Genomic DNA, 11113 nt, shown 5'->3' on the forward strand with positions numbered 1-11113 from the left:
CAGATCTGAGCCATGGAGGCTTGTGATGCACTGTCCCAGAAGCACTAACCGCTCTAGTAGAGTGCACTTTGACATGAAAAGGTGAAATCTTACCTTTTAACCATTAGGCCTGAATTATGACTTGCCGAATCCACTTAGCAATAGTGGGTTTCGACGCTGCCTGTCCCTTCCTAGGACCCTCTGGCAGCATAATAAAACCTCAGTCTTTCAGAAATGAGCAGTCTTTAAATAGACCTTGACCGCTCTCACTACATTAAGAAAATGTAGTGAGTTCTCTACCCTAGACCCTGGTTTTGGAAAAAACAAAACAAAACGGAAGGACAATATCTTGGTTTAGGTGAAAACCTAAAACCACCTTAATAATTAAATATGGCTTCTTTACAGGAAAAAGCCGCCGACTCCGATACCCTTTTGCAGAGGGTATAGCAACCCGAAACACTATTTCCCTTGTCAGAAGGACCAAGGGAGTATGCTGTAATGGTTCAAAGGGCTGTTTTTGCAATACCGACAAAAAACTAAGTTCAAGTCCCAAGAGTTCAAGGGTGGTCTAACTGGCGGAATAAGCCGCATTACCCCTTGTATAAAAACCCCAGACCAAAGAATGCGAAGCAAGCGTTCTTTGAAATAAGACCGATAAAGCAGAGACTTGGCCCTTAATAGTACTCAAGGCCAGCTTCATTTGTACTTGTAGAAAATAACAAGAATTATACCTATGTTATATTTCCGAGGGTGGCAACCCTTGGATTCACACCAGGAAACATAAGCCCTCCAGAGTCTATAATATATGACTCTGAAAACCGGCTTCATTAATGAAGGTAGAATTCACTGACCCAGAGAGACTACATCTCTTCAGAATGTGGGCTTCAATAGCCAAACCGTCAAACTTAGGAGTTTGTAAGGTAGGATGGAATATCGGCCCCTGTGAGAGTCGGTCTGGCCATAGTGGAAGGGACCATGGATCCTCCACCGCCATATTTACGATTTCTGCATACCAGGACCTTCTGGGCTACAATAATTACTTAAATTGCTTTCTTTTCAGCTTGATCCTGCAAAGAAGCCGTGGCAGCAACTAAATAGGGAATAAAGCCTAACTCCGTGAAAACTGACTGCATGGGGTCACCACGCATCTGTCTCGCATGCGAGTGGATCCCTTGTCCTTGACATAAAGTTGACCATCTACATGTTGAACCTGGACGCCAAAAGATCTACATCCGGGATCCCCCATCTTTGGCATATAGCCAGAAAGAATTTCGGGGTGAAGGGACCACTCCTCCGGGAACAACTGCTGGCGACTCTAGGCAAGGAACATCCTTTTCCACCCAAGCTAGAATCTGGTCCACCACTCTCTGAGCTGCGTGAGCCTTAGTGCCCCCTTGGGGAATGATATAGGCCACAGCTGTGGCATTGTCGGATTGGATCCTGACAGGACAATCCCGTAACCTGAATGTTCAGGGCTTCAGAGCCAGGCGCACTGCCCAAATCTCTAGTATGCTGATGGGCAAGGCTTTTTCGGTTTTGGACCACTGTCCCTGGACAGTTGTCTTTTCCAGTACTGCTCCCCAACTTGAAAGGTTGGCATCTGTCGTTACCACTTTCCAGGTAACTGGTATGAAGGTTTTTTTCCTTCTGCAGAATCCCGGATACAGAGCACCAACCGAGGCTCTGGAACAACTTTGGGGACAGCCGCATTGGCAAGTCTAAAGCTTGAATCGTTTTGTCCCAAGCAGACAGGATAGAGTTTTGCAACAGTCTCGAATGGAACTGGGCATAGTTAACCTCTTCGAATGAAGTCACCGTCTTTCCTAACAACCTCATGCAAAGGCGAATGGAGGGATCCTCTTTCGACCTGACCATCCGCACCAGCTCTCTTATGGAGTTGATCTTTGCCTGAGGCAAGAACACCTTTTTCTGGGCTGTGTCTATGATCAGACCCAAGTACTCCAGCCTTTTTAGCGATTTTAAAGAAGACTTCTCTAGTTTGAGAATTCAATCCAGATCAGGTATTTGGTTGTAATGCGCACACTTTGCTCCAAACGAGCCACCGACTGGTCTATTAGCAATAGATTGTCTAGGTACGCCAAGACTGTTATGCCCTGTGCCCTTAACCAGGCTAGAGGTGGGGCCCGAACTTTTTTGTAAACACCCGGGGTGCTGTAGCTAGCCCGAAAGGCAAGGCTACAAACTGAAAATGCTACTGTTCTACCTTGAAGATCAGAAACCCTTGGTGAGTGGGAAATATAGGGACATGCAGATATGCATCCCTGATGTCGATAGATGGCAGAAGTTCTCCTCCTTGTAGGATAAAAACCACTTACCTGATCGACTCCATGCGAAAGGAGCGGATCTTCAGGAACCGATTTAGATTTTTTAGATCTAGAATGGGTCTGACATCACCATTCGGTTTTGGTACCGTTAAGAGGTTTGAATAAAACCCCAAACCTTGTTCTTCTGTGGGGATTTGTATGATCACCCCCCCCCTGAGCCATTAATTGGTCTAGTGCCCGAAACAGAGATTGCCTTTTCCCTGGATCTTTGGGAACGTTTGACCTCAGAAAACAAGACGGTGGAAAGTCCAGAAATTCCAGTTTGTACCCTAGAGTTACCGCAGAAATGACCCACCTGTCCTAAATTTCCTCTTGCCAGACTTCTGAGAACTGCAGAAGTCTTTCCCCCACCTTGGCGAGGGTGGGCGCCCCTTCATGATGAGACTTTAGAATTCTGTTTTGCAGTTTTCTGGCCCCTGGCCTTCTTATGTGCCTGGGCCTGACCCTGAGGTTTTCCTCTAGAGTCTGACGGCGGAGGCCGTCGCCCCTGCCTAGAGGCGGATGCCCCTGGCGCAGGAGAAAGAGTCCGCTTAAATAAAGGGCATTTACTCTTTCTTTTGACTGGCAAAAGAGTACTTTTCCCACTGGAAATCGTTTGGATTTATTTGTCCAAATCATCCCAAAATAGCTGATCCCCATGAAAGGGAAAACCAGTCAGGAGTTTTTTTGCATGGTGACCAATTTTTCTAACCACAGGATTCTACGCATGTGTACTAGCAGAAGCGCAAGGCGGGACGCCTGGTGAATAGAATCTTTAATGGCGTCTATGGCAAAACATAATGCTCTTGGCAGCTCGGCCAAATCCCAGGCTTGCGGTACAGGGCCTGTCTAAATTGGTCCTTTAGGGATTGACAGATGCCTATTGCAGCGACTGCAGGCTGAGTAATGGCATCTGCCAAAGAAAAAGAGGATTTTAGCAGGAATTCCAATCTTTTATCTGTTGGATCCTTAACCGCTTGCCGACCAGCCGCCGCAGTTGCACTGGGGCAGCATGGCTCGGCTGCGCAAATCGCCGTTATGTTACGTCAGTAACATAAACGGCCACTAGGGCGCCCTAGTGCCCCCCCGAGCTGATGCGAGTGCCCGGTGGTCTTAATAGCCACCGGGCTCCTGCGATCGCTCGGGGCACACGGAGAACCGAGAGCGGTGTGTGTAAACACACAGTTTCCGGTTCTCTGAGGGTTGAACTGACAGATCGTCTGTTCATACAGAGTTTCCCTGCACAGTCCCATCCCCCCTTCAGTTAGAACACACATTAACCCCTTCCCTGCCCCCTAGTGGTTAACCCATTCACTGCCAGTGACATTTTGACAGTAATCAATGCTTTTTAATCACACTGACTGCTGTATTAATGCCAATGGTCCCAAAAATGTGTCAAAATTGTCCGACGTGTCCGCCATAATGTTGCAGTCATGATAAAAATCGCTGATCACTGCCATTACTAGTAAAAAAACATTATTAATTAAAAGCCATAAAACTATCCCCTATTTTGTAAACGCTATAACTTTTGCACAAACCAATCAATATACGTTTATTGCGATTTTTTTTAACAAAAATATGTAGAAGAATACGTATCGGCCTAAATTGAGGAAATAAAAAAAGTTTTTTTTTTATATATTTTTTGGGGATATTTATTATACCAAAAAGTTTAAAAAAAATGCGTTTTTTTCAAAATTGACGCTTTTTTTGTTTATAGCGCAAAAAATAAAAACCACAGAGGTGATCAAATACCACCAAAAGAAAGCTTTATTTGTGGGGAAAAAAAAAGGATGTCAATTTTGTTTAGGAGCCACGTCGCACGACACGCGCAATTGTCAGTTAAAGCGACGCAGTGCCGAATCACAAAAAGTGCTCTGGTCTTTGGCCAGCCAAATGGTCCGGGGCTTAAGCGGTTAAGCATTTGTGCATAGTCTACTGGACAAGAGGAGGAAAAGGATCCTGGACAGCCGCACTCAATGAAAAAAGGCATCTCCATTTGACAAAAATGAATAAAATCCAAAATACAGTCACATCAGGGGTGGATGGCACAGAGAAAATAGCTAACGCGTTTCACATCGACTGATGCTTACTCATAGCTAGGAGTAAGCATCAGTCGATGTGAAACACGTTATCGATTTGCCTTTTTTCATTGAGTGCGGCTGTCCAGGATCCTTTTCCTCCTCTACACACTAAGTGCAGAGCCTGCACCTAAGAGACTGAGTAGGGTGGGAGCATCTACCCAGGTGTGGTAGTCCTGGGAGCGGCATTTTCTCTTGTATCTCGTTTACCTGGACATGGTCTACTGGACAAGTTAGACCTTTATTCACGCTGGAAATTGCAGCGTCAACTGCTGGTACGTTCCATTTTTTGGTGTATTTCTCCTCTATGGGATAGAGAACTGAGAATCTCTTTGGAGGGAGAAAATGCTTATCCAGGTGATCCCATTCAGCATATAAGCTTTTCTAGTAATGCGTGGATGGGAAAGGCATGAAAAGGCTGTGAGGTTTTTAAGGCACCCAAGGAAGAAACCAAACTTTCAGCTGACTCCGTTAGGGGCAGCATGAAAGTGGAACGAACCATCTCCGTAAGAGATTGTACCAGCAATTTCTCAGATTGCGAGGCTGAAAAGGGTTCTTCTACCGTTGTTTCCTCCGCAGAGGAGTACTCGGTTTGTCTTTCCTCCTGATCGCCTGAGGGTAACACCTCATCCTGTACCCACTGTTCCCCTTGCAAAGGGTCTAAGGAGGGGGATCTAACATGCTTCCTATCCACTTGGATGGAGGATGCGATTAAGGCCGCTAATCTTCCCTCTCGGCCCTGCAAGGCGGAGGAAAAGGCATCTTCAGTCACGTATACAGGGGCTGAGATGTGAGAAGCAGCTGCACCACCAATTTGTTCCAATGATTCACCCTGGCTTGCCCCAACTGGTACTTCAGGCAAGGATGACAGTGTGGAGGCACGGCTGGAGTTCCCAGCGCCTGAAGGTGGAATCTTTGGTACCTTTTGTGAGGTTTTTGTGGGGTCTTTTTTGGCAGACATAGTCCTAAGCACAAAAAGCAGAGGCACAAATTAAATGCACAAATCGCTGAACAATAGTCTGACAGTATAATGCCGCTATACAAGTTCAGTCTAGTGCTGGGAAAAAAAATGTCCTTCCGTATTAGGAATGCCCGTTTTGCACCCTTACGTGCCCGACCGCTCCTGTGTCCCAAGTGTAGCCAGCTTGCTTTCCCCCTGCTACACAGCCGAGGAGAGACAGCACTAAGTAACATCTCCTCTCTGCGCTTGTATCGTGCGTCCTCGTGGACGTTTATGCCCCACATACGGCGCCGCGCCTAGGCCCCGCCCCCTCCGTACAACCTCCGACCACTGACAGGTTCTCCGGCCGGCAGAACCGCCACTTCTGGTTGGATTGCAAGCCGCAATACCAACCCTGCGCTGCCCTGTCACTTCTGGATAGGCCCTCACACAGTCTAGCAGCCAAATGCCCCCGGGATAGGCCCAATCGCCATCCTAGCAGCCCGGGGCGTACAGCACACATCAACCCAGACAGCCGTCCAGGTGGGCCCAGAACATCAAGATCACCTGACCTCACCCAAATATATAGGTTCTCCCAGCAGGCCAAGGGATTCAAGAAAACCCCTGCCCATTGGCTGAGATACCCGTATACCCATAACCTGACCTTGAGTTGCCCTTCCCATATCTAGTACCACCAAGTACCCGGCCACCTAGTTTCAGAAGGGAAAAGTGCAACAAGGCCAAACTTAGATCTCTAAGAATCAACCAGGATAACTACTCCTGGCAAGTAAATTTGTGAGGAGCTCCCTGACTAAACCCCAGGGTGCTGCATCCGCATAACGAGTTGTCATTAGGAGCACCTTCTTAAATTGACAGGACTAACCTGTGTACCACATGAGCACCTACTCTAGCCAGTCTGTGGGAGCCAGAATTATTGTTGGTTGGTAGGAGATCAAATACCTTTTTTACTAACTGAACTGCGACTTTATTTATACCATTTGTATCCTGTGTTTTTTGGTTGATATTCTGTCTCTATCATTTAAAATACACCTATGATAAAAATGATAGACCCTTCATTTCTTTGTAAGTAGGAAAACGTACAAAATCTGCAGGGGGGTCAAATAATTATTTTCCCCACTGTATATTTAGGATGTATCTGGTCTTTAAACCAGAGGCTCTGGATGGACAGTTGGATAAATGGTTCTATATTTAGGATGTATCTGGTCTATAAACCAGAGGCTCTGGATGGACAGTTGAATAAATGGCTCTATATTTAGGATGTATCTGGTCTATAAACCAAAGGCTCTGGATGGACAGTTGTATAAATGGTTTTATATTTAGGATGTATCTGGTCTATAAACCAGAGGCTCTGGATGGACAGTTGGATAAATGGTTCTATATTTAGGATGTATCTGATCTATAAACCAGAGGCTCTGGATGGACAGTTGGATAAATGGTTATGGGCACAATTTATAATACTCTATGTGTATATCAGCATCTGTTGAAGATAAAAGACATCACAGTGACTATGGAGGAAGAGGACGGACATGACGGGGGGATTACTGGGTGTAAATATAAAAGATCTTATCACCTCCTCTGCTGCCAAGTTCCAACAATGACTCCTCTCTATTTTCTTCGAGCGCGTCTCTCAACCAGAACTTCCTGTTGGTACCTGACATCACTTCCTGTCTGCACCTAACACTTCCTGTGTGTATGCGTTCCAGCTATTGTAGATGACATCACCACCTTGTGGGGAACATTATAACTGCAGCTTATGTTGTTTTTTTTTTTTTTTTTTTCATTGTTTGACTTCTGCTTCGTTACACATCTCCCATTATGTTGCATGCATTATTACATAAACACATTATACTTTAGCTAAACAATGACTAAAACATAAAAAAAAATAATAATAATAATATTTGATAGAGTTCTAAAATTCAGAAACATTAATTGCAAGCTCATTCATGTAAAATGTATATCTAACACCGCATAATAATTCATATGCTGACAGCTAAAAAAAAATAAAAAGAAATAATAGTTTGATCATCGTTAGCACAAGACTAATGTATTTAGTATCTGTCATAGCTATTCTTAGTAAATTTAAAGTAGAACTATAGGCAAAAACATAGAGTAAGAGAGGGTTAGAACCCCTATTCGATTCTTTTTTTTTGCCTTCTGTGTTCTATTGCGGATGATTCCATTCACTTCCTGTCCCATAGCCAAACAGGAAGTGAGAGGAAATCCCTGCAAATTAAGAGAATCCCTTGGGGATCCCCCCAGATCACCAAAACTAGTGTCCCCATTGAAATATCTCTCCTCTATTACTTTTCTGGGGACAACCCAAAATGTGGGATTTTCTTTTACTTTCACTTTCAATGATAATGGTAAACAGGACAAATAGAGAGGGAGAATCTCCTTAATGGGGGCACAGACAGCAATACAAATGGACAGGGGTTCTAATCCCTCTCCACTCAATCCAAAATTGAACACCAAAAAAAAAAAAATTACCTTTAGTTATACTTTAACCGCTTCCCAACCAGCCGCCGTCATTGTACTGCGGCAGGTTGGCTTGTTCCCGCAAATCGCCGAAGCTGTACATCGGTTCGGGAACTCGCTTTTGTGGGCGTGCGCGCGCGCCGCCGCAGCTACGCCTGCGCTCCCATTGGCCAGTGGGGGAGCCAATCAGCGGGTCTGGTGAACTCGATGTCCGCCGGCCAACCGCGATCGCTCCCTTCAGGGACAGAACGGGGAAATGCCTGTGTAAACAAGGCAGATCTCCGTTCTGACAGGGGAGATCACACAGATCCCGACTTTCTGCTAGGCAGGAAGATGGACCTTTGTGTTTCCCCAGGCAGCCCATCCCCCGATACAGTTAGAACACACCTGCAGGGAACACATTTAACCCCTTGATCGCCCCAGATGTTAACCCCTTCCTTGCCAGTGACATTAGTACAGCGAGAGTGCATATTTTTAGCACTGATTATTGTAATAAAGTCACTGGTTCCAAAAAAAAAAGTGTCAAAAATGTCAGTTAGGTGTCCGGTCTGTCCGCCGCAATGTCGCAGTCCCGCTAAAAATCGCTGATCACCGCCATTACTAGTAAAAGAAAAAAAAAAATAATAAAAAGGCCATAAATCTATCCCCTATTTTGTAGACGCGATAAATTTTGTGCAAACCAATCAATATACGCTTATTGCGATTTTTTTTTTACCAAAAATGTGTAGCAGAATACATATCGATGAATAAATTAAATTTTTTGCATTTTTTTTTTTAAATCTTTTATAGCAGAAAGTAAAAATTTTTTTTAAAAAAATGTAGTTTTTTCTTTTTTTAAATTGTTGCTCTTTTTTTGTTTATAGCGCAAAAAAATAACAACCGCAGAGGTGATCAAATACCACCAAAAGAAAGCTCTATTTGTGGGAAAACAGCGTTGCGCGGCGTTGCAATTGTCAGTTAAAGTGACAGTGCCGTATTGCAAAAAATGGCCTGTAATGGAGGGTAAGTCCTTCCGGGGCTGAAGTGGCTGCGCACGTGCCCCCCCCGACACACCCTGTGATTGTACACAGAAGAAGCATGCCTGCAAGTTCAAGCCGGGACCTACTGATCGGCTGTGTCCAGTCATAGCCCAGAGCCCTGTGTTGACAATCAACACAGACTTTTGTACAGAGGGAATGAGATCTCAGTTTCTTATCTCTGCAAAGCGCCAAGTGTTTTTTCCAGAGAGCTGCCTTTGTCTCAAACTACTAGGAACATCTTCTCATCTCAAGGTCCAGAGCTCCACAAATACTATTGTATCTGGTGGCGGCCCGTCCATAGAGGGCGCACGGGCACCACCTCCCCTATCCATGCGCCCAGCCCCCTTATCTACATACAGTGGGGACAGAAAGTTTTCAGACCCCCTTAAATTTTTCACTCTTTGTTATATTGCAGCCATTTACTAAAATCATTTAAGTTAATTTTTTCCCTCATTAATGTACACACAGCACCCCATATTGACAGAAAAACACAGAATTGTTGACATTTTTGCAGATTTATTAAAAAAAAAAAAAAAACCTGAAATATCACATGGTCCTAAGTATTCAGACCCTTTTCTGTGACACTCAAATATTTAACTCAGGTGCTGTTCATTTCTTCTGATCATCCTTGAGATGGTTCTACACCTTCATTTGAGTCCAGCTGTGTTTGATTATATTGATTGGACTTGATTAGGAAAGCCACACACCTGTCTATATAAGACCTTACAGCTCACAGTGCATGTCAGAGCAAATGAGAATCATGAGGTCAAAGGAACTGCCTGAAGAGCTCAGAGACAGAATTGTAGCAAGGCACAGATCTGGCAAGGCGATTTTTTGGTGATATTTATTATAGCAAAAAGTACAAAATATTGTGTTTATTTTTTCAAAATTGTCGCTATTTTTTTGTTTATAGCGTAAAAAATAAAAACCACAGAGGTGATCAAATACCACCAAAAGAAAGCTCTATTTGTGGGGAAAAAAAAAAGACATGAATTTTGTTTGGGCGCCACGTCGCACGACCGCACAATTGTCAGTTAAAGCGACGTAGTGCTGAATTGCAAAAAATGGCCTGGTCATTCAGCAGCTAGATCTTCTGGGGCTCAAGAGGTTAATCGAAAAAAAAAAGAAAATTTTTTTTATATAAAATAAATAAAAAAATTTAAAGTACCCCGCCCACCATGCTTAAATACCTTACACATGTAAACTGTGATCGCACCAGACATGTGAGGTAAATTCTAGCACTGGACCTCCTCTGTAACTCTAACTGGGAACCTGTAAAAGGCTTTTAAAAGCGTTGCCTATAGAGAATTTTAAGCATCGTAGTTTGCCGCCAATCCACGGGCAGACGCAATTTTAAAGCGTGACAGGTTAGGTATCTACTTACTCGGCGTAACATCATCTTTCACGTTTTACAAAGAAAAATAGGTATTACATTGTGTTTGTGTGCAATAAAATGTAAGTGTATTTTTTCCCCAAAAAATGCGCAAATACAGTGTGACATAAAAAAGTGCAACACCCAACATTTTATTCTCTAGGGTCTCTGATTTACAAAACTTCTTTATCAGTGCCCCTCAGCACAGCCTCACCAGTGCCCATCAATACAGCGTGACCAGTGCCCGTCGATACAGTCTCGCCTGTTCCGAAGAAGAGTCGAGCTGGCCGATCAGAGAGAGGGGATTGGCCGCTGTAACAGCTTTCATTTGAATTGCTGGGTACCCGACGCCACTCACGTCACACAGTCTCACCTCCTCTTGACATTGGACCGATGTCCTGTCTATCAACTGCGCAGGGCAAGGAGGCGGGACTGTGTGATGTGAGCGGCGCCGGGGTGAGGAGGCGGGACTGCGTGACCTGAGCGGCGCTGGGGTGAGGAGGCGGGACTGTGTGACGTGAGCAGCACCAGGGCGAGGAGGCAGGACTGTGTAACGTGAGTGGCGCTGGGGCGAGGAGGCGGGACTGTGTGACGTGAGCAGCACCAGGGCGAGGAGGCAGGACTGTGTGACGTGAGTGGCGCTGGGGCGAGGAGGCAGGACTATGTAACGTGAGCGGCGCTGGGGCGAGGAGGCAGGACTGTGTGACGTGAGCGGCACCAGGGCGAGGAGGCAGGACTATGTAACGTGAGCGGCGCCGGGGCGAGGAGGCAGGACTGTGTGTCGTGATCGGCACCAGGGTGAGGAGGCAGGACTGTGCGACGTGAGCGGCACCAGGGCGAGGAGGCAGGACTATGTAACGTGAGCGGCACCGAGGAGGCAGGACTGTGTGATGTGAGCGGCGCTG

The 11113-nt window shown here is 45.4% G+C and overlaps 1 protein-coding gene across 1 annotated transcript in view; it reads right to left on the reverse strand.

Annotated features, from left to right (window-relative positions):
• LOC141106764 (uncharacterized) overlaps positions 1-7179 on the reverse strand; it is a 114927-nt gene extending 107748 nt beyond the window's left edge. The window contains exon 1 of the mRNA XM_073597691.1: positions 6913-7179. The gene's annotated coding sequence lies outside the window, so the exon portion shown is untranslated. The remainder of the gene's footprint in view (positions 1-6912) is intronic.
• Positions 7180-11113: the final 3934 nt, after the last annotated feature.

The sequence above is a fragment of the Aquarana catesbeiana genome, linkage group LG08 (genome assembly GCF_042186555.1).
Source record: "Aquarana catesbeiana isolate 2022-GZ linkage group LG08, ASM4218655v1, whole genome shotgun sequence".
NCBI classification, from domain to species: domain Eukaryota; kingdom Metazoa; phylum Chordata; class Amphibia; order Anura; family Ranidae; genus Aquarana; species Aquarana catesbeiana.